General features: G+C 38.5%; 1 protein-coding gene across 1 annotated transcript in view; it reads left to right on the forward strand.

The window, feature by feature from the left end:
- Nucleotides 1-3,119: 3,119 nt before the first annotated feature.
- Ddr (discoidin domain-containing receptor 2) overlaps nt 3,120-25,563 on the forward strand; it is a 182,987-nt gene continuing 160,543 nt past the window's right edge. The window contains exon 1 of the mRNA XM_071708469.1: nt 3,120-4,194. The gene's annotated coding sequence lies outside the window, so the exon portion shown is untranslated. The remainder of the gene's footprint in view (nt 4,195-25,563) is intronic.

The following is a 25,563-nucleotide window of genomic DNA, read 5'->3' on the forward strand; positions in this document are numbered from 1 at the left end:
CGAATTTGAACGCTTTTTATGCAAAGTAAATATGAATAAAAGTACTGTAATAACAAGCTATTGATATTGGTTATAATCCATTTAAAAAATATTTAAACTTGTATTGTTTTTTTACATTATTTCAAAATAACTTTGCGCTATTGTTTATCTAAGAAGATTTCATATCCGTATAAAATTTATTGTTTCCCAAGATTGCACAACTTCTACTTTTCATTTGCTAAAGCAAAATTATAATTAAATCATCTGCATGCACCGAATAAATTTACTCTCCAGCTGCTGTATCGCCGCCAGCTGTTTCATCCTTTGTACCAACTTCTACTCTTTTTTACTTCAACTTCATACGGACGCGTTCTCTTACACGAATATAAATTATTAAAAAAAGTATACACATAATATCAGCATAATATCAAATGTACGCGATCTCATTTATATTATTACGTATATCATTTATATTATGATCATATCGTTCTGATATTGCATTCAGTACGCTCGTTTATTTCCACGTTCAATTAGCAAATAAAAACATGAGAAACGTACGCAACGTGGTATGATTCAATTTTTCCTAGCGTTGTACAAAAGCAAAACTGAAAACTATTATAAATATTTTCTTCTCGTAATACAATATGATATACTTAGAAAATTTTATATTTTTTAAATCAAAAATCTCAAACGAGAGCCTTTCATAAAACATTTTTATTTGTATGCTTGTATTAGTTATTGTAATCTATGTAATATCTTAAAATTCTGTTCAAAGTACGTACTACATATGCGCGCCGGTCATTCGGAATGTACGGCAATATGCCAACGTGAAATACGATCGCGCACACAGCGAAATAGGCTAAGCGATCACACGGTACTTCATCCGGCACTCTCGATATTGACTTGCACACGCGAGTCGTTTTTTACTTGCGTAAAAGAAAACAGTATATGTTTATACGAACAGGTAACACAGAAAATTACGGGTTAATGCCACTTGATGACGAATTTAGAAGAAATAAAAGTCAATCTACAGTCTAATGACGCAGACTTTTCATAACGCAAAATAGATTTCAATAAGTGGACCTCTTTCTTTAATTAATTTATAATAATAGATTGTAAAGTCCTTGTAAAACTTTGAACTTTTATACATTTTTTGTTGTATGTAATGTATGATACAATTAATCCATAAATAACATTACAATTACAATTTAGTGAAGTTTAGTATGTATCAACACTAAGTATACATAGCCGAGTAGGTTGCGCGAGTAGGTAACTTTCACCAGTAGCCAGCCCTTTTTGTCAAGAATTAACAATTAGGGCTGGCTACTGGTGAAAGTGGCCACTGGTAAAATTGACATTAATGTAGTTAACGGTCGTTAACGGTCAGCAGATAAATAACGGCATCATCGGCCATTAAAGTGTTAAAAGTAATTTATTTCTGATAATTTTCTTAATAGATAAATTAAAAACTAATCTTTTGGCTATCAAATTTAAGTTCATCGGATTTCTTTCTGGTACATGTTATGATTATTGTTAAACAGAATCTCGCTCTTTAGCCGATCTGCGGATTAGGATAACTAATATGATTCGAGATATTATTATAAATTAACTGTAAATTATGTAGAACTTTAAAATCGTATCTCGGTTTGTACACGGTCTGTGTAATGACGGTTGGAAACTAATCCTATAAGGAATACACGTATGAAATAATTCCAAGAATAAAACTGAAATAAATTTTTCATTCTTTTACAGATTAATGTTGACATATATAGAACGAAATTTACGGGACTTTAAAATTATACAGGGTGTGTATGGAAAAAAAGGATTTGCTACTATACGGACAACTAACATTTTTTGCTGCGAAAGCTAATTAATTTTGCTATTATTGCAAAATTAATTAGCTCTCGTAGCAAAAAATGTTAGTTGTCCCATATTTAACAAATAGATTTGCTGTTGCAGCAAATCCTTTTTTTCCGTGTGCCGTTTTAAATGCCCCAGGCAAATATCTCGAAAAATATGGAAGACATCGAAAAACGTTTTAGACAAAAGTTATAGAATATCAAGGGGGACAAATAATGGTAAAACCAATTTTCGAAAAAATCGATTTTTTTAGTTCTAAAGATCGTCATTCTTTTAAATTGAATTGTATGATTTTTCAATATATATAATATGATTCTTCTAATTATTCGACATATAAAAGTATTAAGGTAAAGTTATCAAAAAATTAATAGTTTACGAGATATTTAATATTTTATTCTGGCACATTTTGACATAAAATATAAAATATCTCGTAAACTATTCATGTTTTGGTAACTGTACCTTAATACTTTTGTACAGAATAATAAGATGAATCAATTAGTGTAAAGAAAACACATTGCTTTGCAAAAAAAAATTATGTAATTTCCAATATGCAACTACATATGCAACTCTTTTTTACACATTTCGACTCTTTCTTTGAGTCATCCTCAGCGCATAACATTAACAACTTATAACTCAAAATACGGTCAGAGTTTAACACAGTCAAACAGTTAAAACAGAGTTTGTAGATAGTCACTAACTTATATTATCGTCTTTCAGAACAAAGAAGTAAAGGCAAATGTCGACTAATCCTATTAAATTTGTCTATATTATAATATTGTATATGCGTACTAATTACTGCAATGCTCTTTCTATATAAATAAAGGCCGTGGCACATAGAAAAACTTAAACAGTAAAACTTGAGCAGTAAGGAAATCAACGGTATGGATTCGCTACCGCTTAGGGCCGTGCCTTAAGTTTTTGACTGTGATTGGCTGATTTGGTTACTGCTTAAGTTTTTCTCTGTGCCACGGCCTTAAGTCTAGATCTTATTTTTAAATTAAATATATTTATTTTAAACGAGAGACTCGTAAAGAGCCGTTAACGCAAGTCTTAACAAGGTATCATTATCTCCTTTGTAATTCACTCTTGATTCACTTATACGCGAGGCTCCGTATGAGGATACGCACGCTAGCGCGAGCATATGGTCAATCATTGAGTATCTGGCTGCTCGCGCGGAGGATAGCGCTGATTGGTCCGTCGTCGCCGGTTGGTTGACGCGGCTCGTGGCTTTCGGCTCGCCGAGCTCGAGTCGGCTCGCTCAGTCGTACTCGAACCGCGCATCGGACAGGGTGGTGTGCTACCCCTCTCTCGCGATTTCGCGGCTCCGTTGTGTGCGTGTGCGCATACGTCAGCTTGCCATGCGAGACGTACCACGTTGTACGTCTCCCCGAGCGGTTGTGCCTCGGACACGCGTTGACAGATACGAAGCGTGAGAGTGAGTCCACGGACAGTATTTTGAGTCACTGCGATCTCCAGGTCACCGTGATTTTAAATTGTCGCGAGAAAATCAGAGCGGACCGAGCGGAGCCGAGATACGTTGCTCAATCATAAATTATTCGTCAGAACGCGCAGAACGATTGACTGTACAACGCAATCCGCGTAAACGCGCGCCACTCCGAGCTGTCACGCGAAACCATCGCTCATTTAAATGGAGCAACCCGACGAAACTGTCGTTCGTCGAAGCTCGCAGCCGTCCTCGATATCCACTGCCGCATAAACGCACGACGGGGCACGCTCGAGCGAATGAAAAATTCGATAAAGGCGGATCGTTTTCCATTCGGGAGGAACGCCGCGACGACGAGGAGGAGGAGGAGGAGGACGACGACGAAACGCGAAAAAGGTCCACTTGACTCCGCGAGATCGAGCGCGGCGCGAACGCTGGCGCGTTCTCTTTCAAAAGACGATTGTACCGAATTCGTCATCCACGCGTCGACGATCACCGGCGATCAAATGTACATCGACTGACGTTCAAAGGGATATATATAGGGCGGAGTTGGATGCTCCGAGCCAACGACGCTACGCGACGCGACGCGACGCGACGCGAGACGCCAGGACGCCCCCGTAATTCGCGCGCCGTACAGATGTCCTCTCGCGTGTATTACGAGGAGGATCCTTTTCAGCGGATGTGCGCACGGCGGGAGAGATAGATCGTCTTCGACGTAATCTGCCGTTGACGTGACCTAGCCTAACTTTTAGCTCCAAACTCCACCTGGTCTCTTCGTCCCCCCCCCCCCCCCCGCCCCGTCGCGTCTCCCAGGCTTATCGTGTGTGTGAGAGTGTGTGTGACGGCGCGCGCGGCCGTTCTTCCAAACTGTGTCCCGTCGGATGGGGTGTAACTTCGCGCATTAGCTGGAGGTGAGTAATATACCATGCTACTTATACAACATTTTGAAGCAGTGCGCCGAGAAATTATCGGCCAGTCGCTCCCCTCTACAAGAGAGAGAGAGAGAGAGAGAGAGAGAGAGAGAGAGAGAGAGAGAGAGAGAGAGAGAGAGAGAGAGAGAGAGAGAGAGTGATGCTACGAAACGCACGGCGCGATATAACAATGCGACAGGGTGTCGCGAATTGTAATTTGCGACTATTTTAATTAAATTTTGAGTGCGTGGGCGTATTATTAAATTCCCTAGAGAAATTTTTTTCGCAATTAATTTTTCAGAACGTTCTGAAATCTTGATTAACATCGTCCATTTTGGATTTATTTTATTTTGTTGCAAATTGGATTTTGGCGAAAAAGGTAAAAGTATTACGTGAGCGGCGGCATACTGCGTAGCGTAGCATGAGAATGTTTGTTTTAATTTAGAATGAAGGGAAAACAAGGACGGAATCAAGTTAATGCAAGCTAGAAAAAGCTTTGTATATTCGTCATACAAAATAAAAATAGCTGCTTTCATCTCACAATAGCATTACGTGTATATTTATTATGCAATTCTTTTCTTTATAATATTTTTTGCAGTCATTTTAGACCGTTTGCAACAGCAAAAATCGCGGCACTTTGTGCAGCTGGCTCATTGTATACCTATTGTACAACGCATGCCATATTATAAAATACGGTTCCCGAATCCTCCGGTTTATTTGTCCGGCACACATAATTTTTCAATGGATTTAAAGGGCATAGAATATATGCCGTAGAAATATAGACTTTGAACCTTTTATCTCGAACATCTATAAATATTCAATTATACTAGTCACAGTACAGGTATATAATACATACATGAATATTTAACCATCAGTAAAGAAGCGTCTCAGCGTCACACAGAGCTTTGAACTAGTAAATACATTTTTAGCTATTACCGAGGCTATTACTTATGCTTTCAATCATGAGATTTCTCGGAGTTGATCTGCATGTAATTTAGTTAACAGTCTCATCGCCTCGTATATTTCCAGGATCCAGGACGGACGGCATGTTTGAAATATTCATCTTTAATCCTTTGCTATCTTCGCCATTCCCTTTATTTAGTATTTTCTTTGATGCAAAAGAAGAGGAAAATATAAAGAAAATATAAAGAATAGTAAATGAAGCAGATCGTTAATATTAATACGATAGAATTTCAATTCATCTGCATACGGAATTCCGAGGAACAAAATACGATATTCGGAACGTCTAGGCATGGCAAAAAGTTAAACTGCGTAGAGATTAATTGCGTCCGCAAAGGACACCGCGCTCGAGTGCAAAAAGGCGCAGTCGTCAGAGAAATAATATATCCGCCCGCGCGCTTTAAAGGTTCGCCGAACCGCAATGGGTCCAACACACCCGCATATCTCGTGGGCATATGGCGCCGAAAATAGTCGGTCGTTTTGGAACGTCTTTCTGCGGGCCGCCGTTTAGGAGTAACCCGCCGGCGTAGAAAGATGAGGAGGGCAGCGCTGGCGCTAATTGGTTAATGTCCGTCATTACTATACTCTCCGGCGCGGGAGGCGAAGAGAGAATTAAAACCCGGCTATCAACCGGCGAGAAGGAAGAAACGAGGGAGGGGAAAAAAGTCCTCCGCGATCTTTTTAGCGAGGTTGTTGCGGTTTCATTTACACGATCGCTTAGGGATGTAAAAGATATATCATTGTGCCTCGCGTAAAAAGAAATGTCATTCTTTTTTTTATTCATTAGAATAGACGTGAAACAATTATGAAGCCAACGAAATTACATTTGCCGCTTTGATGTTAATCGCACGCGCGTACTTTCTCGCATGATCGTCGGATTTGCTCGTCTAGGGGTCTCGTTAAGGTCATGCGAGGACCTTATCGCGAATACATCCCTCGACCTCGAAGCACGTGATTCTGCAATTAGCAGTAGTCGACGTTTACTTTGGCGACAAAGGGGACCGTCTTCCTCCATTATTCTAAAAAAAAAGTTTGTTTCAGATCTAAGAGAGAGACCGTCTATTCCCCTTGTAATTAAATTTGATTTCTAAAATATACTTGGCGTAATTTTATGAGATATTACGAAATTGATTACATTAAAATAAACGAACCCTCGAAGTTACCTCCAATAGACGTTTACGTATATTGCATTATTAAATTTCATTTGCAGAACTTAGCTATGTTGTACTATGTTAATTAATTTCTACAAGCAATTTTGTAATTTACGTAATACGAGTAAATCGATGATCAGCTTACCGAGAGTTCCGTTGTTTGGATTGTACGCGTATTTACTGAATATTACAGTAATTACGCTTTTATATGCCGGGACGGACTTAATACACGTGTATGCAAAGTGTACGCGGCGGAATTCGCAAAATTGCGGTTTTCCGCGACTTAACTGAAGATTACAAAATAATGAGAGTAGAAGCACGCGTTCTCCTTAAAAAAATGTAGAGTTTCAAAGCACGGTACGATTATGGCCTTACCGCTGTGTCATAAATATTGCTGTGCATTATACTTTATACTTATCTTAACATATTGCGCCTCGAGGGCTCTTTCAAATTTCTGCAACGCCTTTTTCCTGGATATCCTCCACACGTGACTACAAATATAAAGCGTTATCGAGCCTGGTTTTCGAATCTCTTGCGTATAAGCGCACGATTCTAAAACGATCGGCAACCGTGATTCGATTCTCGCACGTAGAAAGTATGAGAAATTGAAAGATTCCAGATAGGGCGCCGCGGTGCTCGCCACCGACATGTAAGTTCGTAGTCACGTGAGGCCGAATGACTAACACCCCCGTCTTTACTACACGAGAATACACTTATGCGCGGAGGCATTCATTTTCCGCTATCGTGAGCCGTACTTCTCGCGCCAAGTGGCTCGCGAGATTGAAAAATTCTAGATAAGAAGATGTTAAACTGCATCTTCCGCGTCTTTAAGGTCACGGGAATGATCGTGTGATTCTTTCTCTATTAATTTTAAACCGATGTATAGTTACAACGTCTGTGTTAATAACTTTACAGATTTCCTACAGATTTCCTTCATTGAGACATTTTTTATCTGTCTTGAGCAGAACTTAAATCTTATAAATTTTATTTTATTTTATTTCTTATGTAAGAAGTACAACGAATACAACATACAGGTGTGTTGTGATATAGGGATTTATTCTTCGACATGTATACGCGAGTAATGACTAAGGCTGGGGCTACACTATGCGCGTTTTCGCGAATCGGATGTGTGCTTAGCACGAATGGCATACAAATGCACGATTCGCGAATCCGATTCGCGAAAACGCGCATAGTGTAGCCCGAGCATAAGGCGTTGTTATGAATTAATTAATTATAAAACGCGTAACCGTGATTAATACAGAGTTTACGTAGTTGTTCGTTTTACATTTTATTCATCACCGAATGCTTGGACGACGCAAAACAAAATTTCACATATTATTGTACATAGCTACATAGACGGCGAATATTTTGACTAATATAACGTCGCTCTTTGTAAGAACGACATCAAATACAAATCCATCGTGTTTATGGGAAATTAATAGCATTCCGACATCACAGAAGTATGGAATGCGAAGTTATGAATTCCTTTCCCGCGTTTTCCGCTCCCAATGTGAATTTATTCGCTGCGTAGCCATGCTTAATTCGTCGGTAATTACACCCGCGCTCGCGTACATTCTTCGCTTTGAAATTTCATCGTAAGCGCGCACAGCCATCCGCCAGCCATCCACGAAACAATTTCATATTTTCAATGTTAAACTCAGAGTGAATACCAATATCGCGAAAATTTCTCGTGACGTACCGTTGCCCCGGCGCGGCATGGCCCCCGACGACCCATTTGCATAGTACGACCGCCGAGCGTATAGCGGCATTTTCGCGCGACGTTTTTATTAGGCCGATGCAGCCGGCAGGGAATTTCTTTTCCGCCGTTTTGCGAGATCCTGAATTGCGCGCGCTACTGCATTGCGAATCCGCGGCAGCATTTGCTTTCGCAGCGCAGGCAGAGGGAAAGACTTTTGTCGCGGTTGTCGCCATTAGCGTGCGCCATAGTAGGGTAGACGGCTACATTTACAACTGGCCACACGAAAGCCGACAGCAACCTGTGTACATTTCGACGGCGGGTGCACTTAAAATTTCCATTTACTTGCTGCACGCAGCCATTCGTATCGGCGCGAACGCATCGTCGCACGAAAGGGGTTGCCGACCAAGTAGAATCTACTGTCTCGTTGCGCCATTGTTACGAGGAAGAAGGAAGATACGCGTAAAAGTGTTTTGAAGTATAATGGTAGCACTTGACCGAAATAGAAAAATTCCCCGAAGATACTGTCGACTGTGGCAATATCTGTCGAAATGTTATTTCAACTAGTTTGGAAAATTTTTCAACGCTTGATTATTACCAACAATTGAATTAAAATGAATGTCATAATTATCTAATTACGTATTATAGCAATGTCTCTTTTATTACATTTTAATTTGAATGAAATCTACATATATTTTGATCTCTTTCGTTTCAAATAATACAAGAAAAGAACTTTTAGCGTATTATTTTATATGTTCTTGTTTGAATATCAGAAAAACTATCAAACTTGGTGAAAAAACTTTCGCGTACACGAGTAGCAATTGCGAAGTCGATAAGAATTCCGTCTGTTTTTTGTACTACTTTATCCTTACATTAAGTTCCTTATGCGCCTTGCCAGATCTCGTTAGGTTGGGCTCCCATTATGAGGGTGGTGTATAACGACCTAGGAAAAGTAGTCGAGTGCTTAATACAGTAATCAAGGATAAAGGTCAGCCATTCGCATGTAAGGTGACGAAAATTGAAAAGACCCTTTTGCAAGAAAATGTTTTTACTTACCTCATTCGCAGAATACACCCAATTATATCGCGCATTAATATTACGATCGAGAAATTGATTTCTTAAAAACAACGTTGACATTATATTTCGTACTGACAGAACAGCTATACATATATGCATGATCATGACCAAACATTTTAATTATTCTATTACTTTCATTAATATTTAATTATTCAAAAATTACGCGGAAAGGAAACATCTTTTTTTGAATAACATTAAATAAATTAGCATTATACGTAAGTGAATTTAGTTTATCACGCATAATAGAGTTGATTTCGAACTTTAAGGGTATTATATGTTCGATAGTATATAGAATATCCTTTCTTTTATGTCTAGCACGATATGCTACCAACGGCTTAAGAACTGATTTATTGTCAATTTAACTTTTGGGATTGGCTAAGTTAACGTGCCGATACATAAACTTAAGGCGCAACTTTCGCACGAGTTTAGACCAGAGATCTCGTAATGCAAAACGCCATGTTAGTTCTTGAATAAAAACTATGGTTTCTCTTCAATATAAAACGCTGAGTTATTTATCTCACGATTTTTAATATCAAACGACATAGAGGACGGGAAAATTCCGGCGACCGAGATAGAATCGGCGCGTGTGAACGCTCGATCGTACTAACGCGTTTCCTCCTGGAAGGGCGCGTTTCGCTCGCGTGCTTTTCTTTCTAATACCGACGGGGGATCCAGGCGGGCGTTATTGAAAATCCGTATGCGAGACGACACGGGCGACGGGCCCGACGTCGTCGCAACAGCTCGTGTGTTTAACCCCCCCCCCCCGACCAAGGACGCGCATACTTTAGCCACCCCTTTTAAGTATTCCTGCAATAGCGCCGGAGGCCATGTGGCGTGTAACCCCAAGGTGAGTTCCGTTGTGTAGCCAGCTAGAAACCGCGCCAATATCTTCGTCGTTGGTCGAAAGTAACAGACACGAGGCGTCGTGCAAAAGAGAAATCCTTTCCCAGAGAGAAAATTGACAGTGTCGATGTAAGAACAAGTTTGGCAGCGAAGTTCGTCTCCGGCATTCACGTAGTTCTATATACCTTCCGCCAAGATCATATTTAATAAAGTTACGCAAATGAAACAGCCCGGTTATTTGTCCATTCGTGCTCGCAATCTCGAGAAAGTTCTCTCTTTCTCTCATGAAAAATTATTTATGTATTTTAATAAAGCGAAGTGTTCAAATTTTAAAAGAAGTAAAGCGAGGAAGAATTACTTGTGTTCCATGTAGAGAGAATGCAAAATTAAGAAAGTCTTGTTTAAAAGATATGACTTTGTATATTATAATAATAGAACGTGAAAAGTTGTTGTTTACACAATACTTATTGCAATTAATTTGATAAGAAAACAGCTACATATACGAAAATATAGTTCATTAAGTAACTATACAATAATATAACATGTAATGTATTAATTTACATTTATTACGTCCTATCCATAGTAAATCAAGAAAATTTTATACAGCTTGCACTTACCTATATGCATTAAATCTAAACCTTCATTACCCAACACAACCCTATATATTTGCGAGCACTTTTTTTCAAGCATTATTTTTGTGCAACATAATATTAAAAAATATCGTATTGTACAACAGATCAAAATCTAAACGAAATTTAAACAATTCAAAAATCTAAATAATATTAGAAAATATATCTAAGTATTTTCTAATATTATTAATTCAAGAAACACAATAAAAATTGTGTTATATAGACGATTATACATATTTATATCAAAAGATTATTCGTTCAACATACTTAAAAAACAAAGAACTATTTGCAAGCAAGCATTTAATCGATAATGCAGAGAAATCTGGATATGACATGGTGTGTATTAGCCGGTGGTGAATAACGAGCTAATATCGCTCGGAAGATGCTGCGCGTTTAATCAACAGCAATAAAATAATCGATACCGATGCAGCCGCCTATATCGTTATTGGCACTTCGTAATAAAGCAGATATTGGAAAAATGAGTTAACACGAGGGGCAACGGGCGGCCGCGTCGCAAGGATTGAGATACGTCTTACAGGCTCCTGGGGACAAGTTAGTTGGTGGAGCGCTGTGCACGGAATTTCCGCGTAAACGTTGCGGTACATCGCGCGTGCTCGAGAAATTGATGCCCCCGTGGGAAGGGACAGCACTTCCTCCTAAATAAGGGACTCGCGCGGGGGGAGGGGGGGTAGTCGCGCGAGTTTGGAAATTGTGACCGCAACGCGACCGACGAGAGTGTCCTTATCACGTGCGACCGGGATCGCTCCTGGGATAAGCTTTTTCTCTTCCGCTTTCTCTATTTTGCGCCGTGCACGCTTCACTTCGGGAACAAGCCGGTACGTTTATTGTTATCCAGCGAACGTGAAGTGTCGCGTCATCGTTCTTATACAGTAGTTATTACCAAAGATTGGACACGATCTTTTTCGGTAAGTCTGAAATATTGTTCATCTTACAACGTAATACATCAGCACGTATGTATAATATGAATTTCAAAGTGAAAACACTAGAAGGAGAGTATAATAGCACAATTTTATTTATTTCAATATAAATATTAATTTGACACATTTCTAAAATGTAGAACTTTTTCTTATTAAATTATTTCTTCGAATGAAATGTTCAAATTACGTAAATAATTTTAAAGAAAAGTTATTAAAATAATTAAATAAAATTATTGTATCTTCTGTTTGCAACTTTTAATATATCATACTTTAATGTAGGTATGTGTCTCGTAAAAGTAATGCAAGACTTTTTTATTTCATTTGAATTTGTAAATACAGTTTTGCTTTTGTTCATTTTTTTAATACAAATTATTTTATATTTATTACTCTTACTGCCATGCAAAAGTTTCGAGTAAAATCAGTAGCAATTAGATAAAATAGATTCCTGCGGTGATAACGATTCGGACGCACCGCAATTTAGAAGAGAATTCGTGCCAACGATCTCTTATTGTTTATGTTGGAAACTAGTTAGCGCGCGCGGTAGGTATACTCGTTTGACGGCGGACAGGAAGGGTAGACGAAGTCAGTAAACTAGGTAAGCTAAACTGACAATCATAGCTTTAAAAGCACCGTACAGCCGAAACTTTTGCCCGGGATTCCGATCCGTAGAAATTAGTCGGTTAGACCGAAACTTGTCGAAGTTTCGTATCACGCTGCACTCTGTTCCTTGATTTGGCACGTGAGAAGATTTTAACGGATATCGTAGCAAAGCACAAAGCGTATACGTGCACGCTCGTACGAATAGAACGTAAAAAAAAAAACCCTAAAAGAGTTCGTCCGGAGCCAGGTAGAGTGAGATTATCAGTCACCATGGACTGCTATACGTTTTTTTCCGCCTTTCTCTTTCTGCCTAATCTCTTCGTGTAGCCATTGTATTACGCGGCATGCAAGAAAAAATTACAATATCCACCATGCTTGAAGCTTTATCGCGTTTTAACGTCACCGCGCGGGCCAATATTAAACGCGATATAAACGGTGCTAGCTGGCCAATTTGGTACGGAAGCGAAATGGGAGTAAAAAAAAAAGGTATCATGGACCGTTTGAGAATTTCGGTCGTGGCAAAGTGCGCCGTGGACGCGTTTTATTTTACACGGCGGACATGCCGTATCAGCGTGGAAAGTGGAGCACGCTCGCATAGCCCATTCCTAGGCCAGACATTTTCTGCCGTGCCTTTGCAGCTCTTTCTCCGTTTTGCGTCCCTCTTTTCTTCCTTTGTCCCTTTTTTTATTTATTTCTTTTTTTACGTAGAACCCAGAGATGCGCAAATATTTTACGCGAACTGATACCAGTACAGCATACACGCGCTGGCGCTATAAATGATAGCGCGAACATGTTTCGCTGAGATGCCGCTTCTCTCTTGCAGCTGGATATACCGAGAAATAGAAAGCTCGTTTTAGATATATTGAAGATAAATTCCTCCGCTATTTCGCTGCCATTTTGACATAATATTTTAAAAAGAGTTTTGGACGACGCGACTCGAAGAGCAAGAAAAAGAAATGTCGCGCAAATGAATCGCGCTAATTGAACGAGAGATAGGTTTGGAGGAAAAGGGAGATACGCCAACATTACTTCATATCCATAAATTGAATATAGCCATTATTGTTATACCGTGAAAATTGTTCATTCCCTTCCCGGTGGCAATCGAAGTAACATCATGATTGATTACCTTGGACACGACGTGTCACGCGTATCGTCCGATAAACGATGCACAGTTATAATAAATTTCTGCGGCTACATTCGATCAGCAACAGCGTTCTATTCGACCCCCGGTCTTTGCTATCGTTTTGTGCATAAATCGCATCGCGAGGCAAATAAAGATTCTGCATGGATAACGCTGCGCGTTCACGATTCAGCGGCATGAATGATAGCGCGAAAAACCAGAATTTGCGCCGGGGTCTCTCTTCAAAACGTTACGCTTCTTTCTCACGGTAGAGCAGATAAATAGCTAGTTCGTTCAAACTACTGTTTGTACGTCTTATTCTTTAGAAAGTTACAATGGTCACGTAAGATGTTTCAGGAAGTACGACCATGTAGTTATCGTTAAATTAAGCCGAATCCCGTCCTCGAACCAGCGCAGCAGCGTGAAAGAGAATCGACATCTTTGTTGCACTCGAATTTTAAAGCTTTTCAATGATAGATTGAATACTCGCTCTATTCATTGAATAGTCTGATGGAACATTTCCACCGCTCGTCTTCACTTTCTGTTCCCTATTACGTCCATTATAATCGACAGCTTTCAAGCCCGTATGGTGACATTTAATTTGTCATTTGTTCCCTTTTATTAACAATGAGAGTCGCAAATACAATTGAGTGTAGAATTGTATCGCGCGCCAATTATACAATTTGAATCTTTATGACAAATTTGCAATACGGTGTATTATTAAGAGTTCAAAAAACTATGTGCGTATTAATAATTGTTCAAACCGTCCACAAAATTAAACATTGAATTGCCACGAAGCTGCTAATCATAATTTATTACAGCTGAGCATCAATTATAAATCTTTTCTCTGCAGCGTAATATTTTTTACGTATTTCTCTTACGATGCTCGTAAAATTATTTCTCTCTTACCATAAATTCATATCTCACAATATGCTATTTTTCTTAACAAAGCTGCCCGGATGTAGAGCTTACACGGTTCCTCGCACGCGCGAGAGTTATGGTTAAGCAACCGAGATGGTAAGGCCGGGTCGCGGGCCAACGAAGTAAATTTACGCTGATGAGAAAATTCCACGTGTATTAGATCGACAAGGAAAATGGAATGTAATTTTCATAAACTCTTTCTTAATCGCTGAAATCGATTATTATCGTGAATAATTATCGTCGTTGTAATTATAGTAAATTAAGCAAGCGAGTGCGAGCTTCAATTACGAGCGGCCCGTATTTCCCGTTCGAAGAGCCGATGCCGTTTGCGGTTGAACGAAGTAGTAAATAAATTAATTCATCGATTTGCATACGCGTATGCAGCGTGTAGCTTTTTGCATTATTTAATTATAATGGTATTAATTCGCTTGATTTCTCTAGCATTCTAATTTGCATTATAAATGCTTAAATGTCTACGGTACTTTGGCGGATCGATTAATCCGAAAAGCCATAGGTAGACGTTTTATACATTCAGACAGTAATTTATTTCCTAAATCGCTAGTGGTTGCGTGTTCGTTGAGAACGCCCGATATACATACGACACACGTTATTCGGTATATTTTCACGGCGTCATCTGAGTAGATTCATCGAATCATCCAATTTTTCTTTCAAAGACTTGGTCGGCTATCAAACCAAATATCGATTCGCGGTTGCTCGAGCTAAACGGCCCAATACGAGAGGTTTACAGTAATGGCTCGGGGCAACGGCCGGATTGCGACGCAAGTGAATAATACAATACGCGAATGCTGCCGATATTTCAGTCGCTAACGAACCTTTCCAGGCTAAGGAAGCTCTATTACGCGATAAATCACATCGAGCGCAAAGAATGCTATTTGTATTCGTTTGTTCATCTGAAGAGATAGATCACACACACACACGTTCTCTGTATGCAGTTAATAATCTCGTAAATCACATGTCAATTGTTTCGGGAATTAATGATTATTGGTTTAACGAAAACGCTTGTCTCTTTCACTTGAAATAATAGATCAGTATCTGTGGAAAATAAATGGGTATAAGAGAAATTGAAAAGTCGAAAAATCGAAATTGGATTTTTAGCTTTATTACATTACATTACATTACATTACATTATATTCGTGTTCTATATTCTGAAAATCATATTTGCTTTGCCTGTTAAAAATATAATGTATATGAATAGCTTCAACTTTCAACTTTATCTTTAAAGTTTTTCAACTGACGTGAGCTGTTTCTTTGCTAATTATTGTCGATTTTTTATTAATTATAAATAATAATGAAGAAACATGAACTTTTCTTTTTTTTACCATTGATGTTAAATCTGTAAAGAAGAAATACATACCTAGCTAAGTTATTTTATCTGTTGATCGAATATTGGAATTCTAATAAATATGAAAAACATTACTTATTCTTGAAGATTTCTAACGAACTAATTTAATTCGCAAATTGCCGAGCACTTCTTGCTATTCTGAAATAGAAATCATTCTCTCTCGCATGACTTAAACAACGGTAGAATCTCTTTTTTAAAATTAATCCATTACCATGTGGTGGCGCGCGTTGTACAGTTACGGTACATTAACTATAAAGGGTGAGTAGTGCGTCCTTTTCCCGTCTTTCACCCTTTCTCTCAGTTTATTTTCCTCCTGCGTCTCCCTTTATTGCGTTATTTATGTGCTTAATACCAGCTTAAGCGAAGTGGCTCAACCTTTCTCGTAATCTGTCGCTTTTTTCCTCCGTATTTTTCCTCTCGCGCAATACAGATACGTAGGCGGCTTATTTTGTTCTTGACGGCTTCGTAATCCTGTGATTTTCCTTGCGGAAGAAACCTAATGTGCGAAGTAAAAACGTAAGAGGTAAGAATAATTCGCGGTAAGGAGATGGGATGAATTAATCGCGCTCGATGTAGCTCTAATTGTCACGTGAAGCATGGCCGATTCGTGCAAGTGGCCTTGTTCGACATCGATCGGGATATATCGACGAGTTCTGCGAGTGACAGTGCGGCCAGAAAAATCATGATTTACACGGCCGAACTGCTTCGTGCCCCGCCGCGCCCGTCTCTGCCGTCCGGCGCCACGACTCTCCCTCGACTCTCTCATACATTTCTCCGTTCTTTATTATTCCTCGCGACTCCGGTCGCCCGGTTCGTCTCTCTTTGTTCCTTTCTCCTCCCGGGACTGTACAACATACGTTCTCTCATACTCACCCCAGATTGTGATTTTCTAAAAGCTTCTTCCGAAGTGCCTGAACACTGTTCGTTAGCGAGGTACGGTAGATATCTTGAAAAAAAAAAGTTCACTTTTTTTAGTAATCGGCGTCGCGCGACTCGCGCGACTCGCGCGACAATAGCAAATTGCAGGGCAGAGATTAAAGACAATTTTTAGAGATGTCGAAATAGAACTGTTCGTTTCACGGAAACTCTTTAATATTTCTTTATATTGGATTTCAGTCTTTTAGATGTAATTTAGCTACAGATTTACAAAAGAAGAGTTATTGAAGAGAAGAGTTATTCTTAACCTATCTCTGGATTCTGTTTCGTTAACGAAACATGAAGTTGCGAAATATTTTTCAGACTGTAACAATTATAGGATCATTATTGGGATTTTTCAAACTTTTGACATTTCTCTTACAACCTGTGAATGTTACAAAACGATATTTGCACGCAAAGCATATATAAAGAGCTACATTTTTTATTAATATATTGTACGATTTGTATCACACAGAGAAACAAAGACAAAACCAGTTAATTTATCATTACATGTATATTTAATTCTTCTATTAATATACTCGGATACTTAGTCTTAATTTGAAACGAAATGATGAATCTCGTGCAGATGTTACTAGCCTGACGACTTAATTAGTTATATGACAGTGGTGGTAAGAGATAGCATTACAAAAATGCAAATTAAACGCGAGTTATCGCTCACAATCAACAAAATGATGTCTCTAAGCGAGACATATATGCAACATATACGTCTTGTCCCTTCTAGAACTTCTACAAAGAGACCGCGCCACTAGCGCGGATTTTTTTACGAACGACTTGATGGATCATTTCAGGTTATCTCTTAAAAAGCGCCTGCATATCTTGTCGCTTGTAACAAGACGGCATTGGTATTTTTTATCGCGATTACCCGCGAATGTTTACACCGTAGGCCGATAAGCTTGCCGATATTACGTTGCTTCTCGTTTAATTATAATTAAACTCTTACTAATAGTCGGCCCAAGGCTGCTCTACGGCGCTATAACCGCTACCGTGTACTAACGAACTCGAATGGGTCGTTCAATTAAACGCTACTTAACGCGACCGATACTCCCGGGGTGCACCCTCTGCTCTTCTCGCGACATCGTCAACGTCTTTCGCGCCACGCTAATCGTTCCTCGTACCACACTGCACCTGCATCTCACGTCGTCGAACCGTAGGTACGTCGAAGGAGATGAAATTGTTCGATAACGTGCCAATCACCTCACGGTGCAAATCTACATAAGCAACTTGTTTATAATTAGCGAAGTAATACGATATCGATCCGTTATCCTTGCGCAGCCGATAAACCGAGATCACGTAAATTAACGTTTCGATTATTGATCAATTAACGTTAACAAATTTCATACCGACTGAAATTTAACGAAATATAAATTCGCGGGACGTGTTTCTCTCTGTGATCCCGACGGAGTGCATTTATGCGTTCCGATATCGCGTTACGTGCACCACGTTCCAGCTTTGTTCGCGGTTAATTTTAAAGAATTAATATATATGCATTATGTGACACACGATCAATAGAATGCTCGTGAAATTATGATTTTCCCTGATTATAGGGGGAAAATTTGTCATTGGCTGCACGAATACTTTCGGAATGAATTTAACGATCAATACCTAAGCGCGTACATTCTTTGCAAAAATGCCGTAACTTGTCTAGTAAAGGAATTTTCCAAGGAGATAATAGATATTCCAAGCTTCTAACCGTACTGAAGCTTCTCGCTCAATAGGGTAATCAGCATTTCTCACTAATAATTGCTGAGCGGTTTTCGCTCGAAACCATTTGTTGTACCTTTCAAGACACGCTCTAATTTATACACGCTATGTATGGCTGAGAAATATTCATTTTGACAACCTTTTTTTTGATGAAAATACTTGGAACGTCTACTTTAATTTATCCTTTTTATACTTTTATTTATACTTTTATACTTTTTATACTTTATGAGTCTTCATCATAAGAATAACTGATCTTTTTATTTTGTATGAAAGATTTGATATGGGTACTTGACGCGAAGAATGAAGACAAGCCAATTTGAAGAGTTTTTACTGCAAATATTCGTGCTTCTGTTTTTGCCACACAAATGTATAAGTTCTAATATCGATTTATTAGTCAATAATGTATAATATCGCTTTACTGTCACAAATCGCTGGTAAAAAAGGCAAATTAGGATCGTTCGCCGGACAAATCGCTGATATGGAACGGCAGCTACGAGCTCCGGGTTCTTTTTTTGTCAAAAATATTTACGTGATACTCGTCACACTGGTCGCGGGTACGAAACTTTAATATGATGAAATTCAGTTCGTGAGGCAAACTGAATTTATACCTACCGGTAACGGTCTCTCCATCACTATCCATTTTTCCGGAGCTTTTACTGGCATTCGCGGCAGCACTCCGTCAAAATTTTCCAAAGCGAGGCCGTCTCGCTGCGCTGCATCGGTAATCATTGCACTCGAATGCACAAGGTAATACTTCACCAGGGCTTTGACGCGCAAGCTTTGCCCGCAGGTGCGGAATCGTCGGCTCGCTGCGACAGCTGCGCGACGCCCGCGTACGGTTTACAACCACATGAAGCGGCTTGTTTAACGATAATTATAACACCGCCAATTCGATGCTTGTTCGCGGTTATGACACGCGTAATACTGATATCCTGTTCGAACTATTTCCACTGATGTACGTAGGAGAGAGAGCCGGAATACCGGATTTATAGAGATGTATTTTGTTTCAATAAATTTAGATTTTTGAGATTTTTCGAGCCGAACGCATTAATCATTCGTTATTATTAAAGGAAGTATAATTTTAGAAAACAACATTAAATAAGTCAATTCATACTATAGTAGAATATACGTAAATAAATTATCCTACTTTCTTTAATAATATATAGAATTGTTTTAATTATAATTAGGCAAACTATTATACATTTATGCGAAAATAAAGACACATGAATAATGATAAAAACGACCAAGTGTCGCGTTATAATAAGCAATGAATAGTAGTAAGATTTATTGCGCATTATCTTTTTAATTGCACGCCGTTTGGATCGGATGCCGAAATTTTGCTGTTACTGGATTCGGCCAGATTGTCCAGAGCTCGCGCACGGGGAATTCGTCATATCCACGCGTCAGCTGCAACGCACTGACGGATTACAACCGTGCAGGCACGTCGGTTAACGATAATAACACCGTCGTTTTCCACGTACATCAACGTGTAACATATGCACACGGTGCGCCGATACACGTGCGCAGATATTTAAAGCCGGAACTTTGCCAGTAGCTTAGCTTACAATTAGCCATATGCACGCAGCGCTCGATATATCCGATGTTGTGCGGTTAACCGGTTAACTTGCTGAACGGATTAATCGATTAACCAATTTACTGAATTATTTTGTCCATCGTGATATTGTGGGACAGGACCGATCGTCAATTCGTTTTACTCGATTTAACATTGATTTCCCTGTGCTATTGACAAGTCGATTTTATTCCGCTCTTTATCCCGCATCGTCGCCTATGATTTATCGAAATTTTGTACTATCCCCCGTCCCCCCGCTCCCTTGCGATAGCCCCACGTATGATTCGCCGATTAATTTTCCTACGTTTCCCGCTGACGCTCTAACGCAAGTTACTGTCACAATTTGCAACGGGGAACCTTGTTTCTGCTGCATAGGTGATCATTGCACTCAAACGCAACTACCAGCTAATATTTTGACATGGCTTTGACGCGGCATTGTTGCCACAGTCCGTCGCACCGGCAATAGCGAGAACGGCGTTGTTTAGTAATAATTATAGTGACAACATACGGCGAGTGTGTATGCGTATACACAATGCATCCTATCAAAGCAGAAACTTGTAATTACCGCTCCCACGATAATTTCCGTCGATGCGCGAGGCGTTGATTGTGCAATTGAGAATATATCTAGAAATGTCACATTCATATCACGCGGAAGGGCTTCCCTTTGAATAATGGAGTAATACAACTCGTTGTAACCTGTTGGCATATCACGTCTAATTATAATTACACAGTGAAGTTGTACTACTTTGCTATATGTACCGTGCAAACCTTGAAAGACGACAGCTAGAGAGAGAGAGAGAGAAAGGGAAAAATCTGTTTATCAAATACGTATTAAACTGACATTGAAGCGATTAAATGCAAGCGGAATTATGTAGAAACTTTCGAATGAGCGTCTCCGACCAGTAAATAAAATAATTATACGAAAAATGAAATTAATTGAAGAAAGTGTTTAAGCATTTATAGAAGATCGAAGTAACTGTGCATCGTAATTATCGCTTATCACTGAGAGACATTTTTTGTTGTATTAGCAAATCATTTGTCACTATAGTGACAACAAACACTTGGTTTGCTGGGAGAGCTAATTAATTTAGCAATAGTAGCAAACCTTTTGTTGCAATAGCAAAAAGTTTGCTCTCGCAGCAAATCAAATTTTGTTGTCACTTAAATTTCTCTCAGTGATCAATTGTGAGATGAGCGAGAGGATAGTTTCCTCTGATTTTTGGAATAATGGTATTAAATGCATTTGCATAATGCCATGCATGGTTGTACTTACGGTCAACGTTTCATGCGAGCTTCGAAGGAAGAAACTTGAGGCGTTCGCTCATTTTGCTCTTGGGAACTATTTTCGCTATACGTAGAGCGCCTAATATATAATCACAGTATATCGGAGATGCTGCGAGATTATCTTTACCTTCCGGTGGCAAAATAATACGCGACGTGCGTTCTCGCACAATTTGAACTATTAAACTTGCTAATTATGTCCCACGCGAAAGTGAGGTGACGTAAAAACAACACGAAATAATGATTAAAAACTGGTATTAGCAGAGTAAAACGACCTGATTTGTATTTCGGCATTTCTATTGCTTTGAAAAAATTTATTATGAGGTATCTCCATTCTATGAAAAATTGGAAAATGTATTCGGTATTGTTTTTTTTTTGTTAAATTACAATTTTATCTTTAGTAGAAACATATTTGCATCATAACGTGATTAAAAGTAAAATATATTGCTGAATGTTGATTGATTTATAAAAAGTTATAAAAGAAAATACAGATATAATTGATTGTAGAAATTATTATAATTTATACATATCAAATCTTAAAATATATTGATTAAATAATGGTGGTACATCATAAACTTTTAATAATAAACTTAGCTTTTCGAAGTATTGGATATATTATTGGACATATTTTATTGAATGTTATTAGATATTATTAGATATATTAGAATATTATTAGAATATTATTAGATATATTATTATATATATTAGGGGAGACCGGGGCTCGTTGGCACTGTTTTCACAATTTCGGCATTTGAGTTTTTAAACAACTAATTATCATGATTAAACAGTACTAATATGTTAGAGAGAACCTTTCTCTACATTTTCATGCCAGGAACGCTCCTGTATACTGTATAGTTTCTTTGTAATAAGTGAAATACGAACATGCTGCATTGTAGCAAACTTGCCCCGATAGTAGGGTAAGTTGGCTATGCGACAAAAGTCCATGTTAAATTAATGAAAATGTAATAGAAACACAAAACGAGTAACAGATATGTACTTCTTGATAAAGATTGTATCTTTTAAAGTTATTTTGTAATGATCGAATAGCAAAATGCTGTTGCAGAAAAACAATTGTAAACTATTTTAGATGTAGCTTTCTTCAACATAAAATTTTAATATAAATATATATCTATAAGCTTCTATCAGCATTGTAGGTAGCAAATCACATACTCACACAGGTCTCACGCGCGCGGCAACAACAAGTCAAGCTAAGCGTGCCTTGATATGAGCCAACATACCCCATCCTTATATACGTTTGATTTCAGTCATTTTATTACAATAAATTACTGTTGTTCCTCAAAATAACATGTCGTATAGTAACAGAAACGTTTCTTTTAACTAATGATACGTCACTTTGATTTACTTCTCAAGCTGAAGAACATTAATATGATATTTTGAAACGCTCGAAAATTTACTTGCCACCCCTTAAATCAGAGTTTTCTCTTTTTCTATTGTAATACTTGTTTGATTTGAATAAAACTTTGGGAAAAGTACCTATGTCATAAAAAAGATATTTTGTGATAACTTTTCTATTGTTTTTTTCGCTATAAATACATAAACGGAACGCATTGCCAACTTGCCTCTTGTGCCAACGAGCCCCGGTCTCCTCTATTGGATATATTATTATGGTCTTAGAGGAATATGTCATAGTATCACAAAATTGATGCTAATATTAGTACAAAAGATAGAACTTATAAAGAGAAATAGTCAAGTCGCGATGTGTGAGATTGATTGTATTCTTCAATTATATTTCAACTATATGCAGCTACGAGTTCTTGCCGGCACATTCTGTTGTAAGAAATCATCATAACTTTCATTTGGGATAGGTTTCGTTGTGACCCGCGCGCCGCTTTGCTGCAAGGTGTTTGTGCAGGCTCGATAAAATATAATTTCGTCGGTGTTTCCAGCCGACGTGACGACGAGACGGCACGGCAAACAACAAGACGAATGAACGTTCGCAATCTTGACAAATGCAAGAAACTCCGGTTTCTCCACTTGCCTTATGCTTGCCGGAAAACGTTTGTCAAGCCGAACTGAAATATGGCAGCGTACCATCCGACAATATTTAATTGCTCCTTCTGCGGGAATGAATTACAGCTCTGCTAACAATGGCGCGTGATGTACCAAGCGTCATAGGTGCAGGACAAAGAGATTCCACTTTGTCCTTAAGTTATGTTGCCTCATTTCTTCGCGTACGTTTGTATCGCGCGGCGAGGTGTAAGTAGAATAAAAAGCTTCAGAACGTGAATTCGGAATCCCAACCCGGTGATTCGGCATGCATTTTACGAGCCCATTGACGGTTTTATCGCGCTTTTTATCAAGCATTACGTTTTAATGCAAGAATGATCGGTCAGTCGATATCGATTCAACGTCTCCGAATCGCTACGACGCGTGCAATTATTTCGCCGTGTGCGTTGCGAGACGCGCGATAGACTTAATCAAGCACCGAGTGCATATCCGAAACAATGGCCGCTCTTCAAACCGCGTCAAACGTCGATCATCCCCGCTGGTGGGAATAATTCAAACGTCGGCACGACGACGCCTCCCGTCTAGCCGCACTTGTTCGACGATTATCGATTTTCGTAATGTTCCGACGTTGGAATCCCGACGCGACGTCGTCGGCGAGACTTCGCACCGACCGCCACCCGTCTGCCCTGACGTAATATCGATTATCTGTCTCCGACTATGAATAATCGCGTCGAATTCACATATTACGTTCGAGACTTTTGACGGAAAGTGAGGTCAACCGCGGACTTACGCGGAGGAACGAATCGAATCTAACGCGAATTGTCGTCGGATCATGCCGAAACCGGAAGTAGTGCCTGACGTAAGAATACGGAATATCCTAAGAGGAAGCTGTCGATAGCTTGGATATGGAATTTTACGGACAAATCATGGGCATAAATCGCGTTCAAAGAATAACGTAGCAGTAGTGACAGTAACTTATCTTCGATGACATTTTTCAGTTTCATATATCTTCCTTTTTAGCAAGTTATGGAATAAATCATGACACGATTTATATAAGATTATGACAATTATCTCGGGCGATTATCATGGACAATTATCATTTGGCACGGATAAAAAAATTATCGTGTAAAAAATTTAAACTTTATAATGTAGTAAAGAACTTTTCTCATCGTTTCTTTTGCAAAAATTAAAAATATGATCGTAGTTTTAATATAATCCGATATAGACGCGATTCAAATTCAGTTACATTAGCGTAATCTCGACAGATGTTCTGAAAGTTTATAAAAGTGAATAATTATTATTTTAAATATTACACTCGTTGAAATTAAAACGAAGCTAGTAGCAGTTAGCGATGGTTGTTAACTACTGTAAAGCTGCATTTGTATTAAAAGTTTTAATAATACGAACAAAAGTTAAAATGTATCGCTTTAAATGTTATTAATTATCGAGGAATATGCATTACTATTTGTACTATTTAAACTATTATGATGTGTAGCACTCTCTCTCAACATTATGTATCAAAACCTGGTATCAAAGTTCTGGAACAATAAGCTCTAACGAGTTAAAAATTGTATCTAGCAACTCAGATAATGAAAAAGAACTTTAGAGGGGAACTACATAAATCCGACATCAAAACGGCATAACGCATTCAATAAGAACTTTATTCCATGAATAAAACGGAGATACGGAATGAAGTACTTTCGATAAAAAAATAAAAGCCGCGTAGACATTTGTAATAAACATTTATTCGTGTTATTGTTTCGCCATTTATTTTTGCTATGAATTTCTATTTATTCTCGTGGCCATTTTTATGTTAATAATTTGATGAACGAGGATATTAATGCTATGGTTACTTATAATTGCGGTTTTTTAAATGTATGAATATGTAATTTACGTAATGCATAATATTAAGATGCCTTGAAAGAGGCCATTACATTATACCTGTAGTAGCAGAGAAATTAGAAAAAATTTTGTACGACTAAAACATGCTAATACTGTTATAACAATTTCATTAAATATCCGTGGTACGTACAAAATTGCATTTTTAACGTATTAATAAATATAACTGCGCGTATGTGGATACACATATAAATATGAATATGAAGAAGAGTATGGTTATGGATATGTATATGTGGATATATAGGTATATTGTGATTTACGAAGATAATTTTATACTTTCTCTTATTACATATTTGATTTTATATATAAATATTGTGCATACAAATTTAATACTTATAACATTGCGATAGAATGATATATTGAAAATATTAAAAAAAAATACTCATATCGATACAGGACACAATCACGCTGTAAAAAAAAGTATGCTAAAAAAAATACTGAAAAAGTATTTTACGAAAGTCGCCCTCTTCTCATCACGTCTCGCTTCGAGATTATTTTTCGTGCTCCGCGCGAGGTCACTTTTTTGTTGTTTATACCAACGATTATCGAAGTTTTTATCGACCTTTTCCGATTTCGTGATTTAGCCGTACTCCGTCCCGTCGCGCACAGCTTTCTGAACGGAATGTTCAGAAATAGACGTTGAAATGTAAACGCCCGACGGAATTCGATTCTCTCATTCTCGCGCGCGCACGGCACAATTTTCCCACCAATCCCAG

Source organism: Temnothorax nylanderi, unplaced genomic scaffold (assembly GCF_030848795.1).
Source record: "Temnothorax nylanderi isolate EJ_2023f unplaced genomic scaffold, tnyl_v1.0 TNYL_tig0068_pilon, whole genome shotgun sequence".
Taxonomy (NCBI): Eukaryota; Metazoa; Arthropoda; class Insecta; order Hymenoptera; family Formicidae; genus Temnothorax; species Temnothorax nylanderi.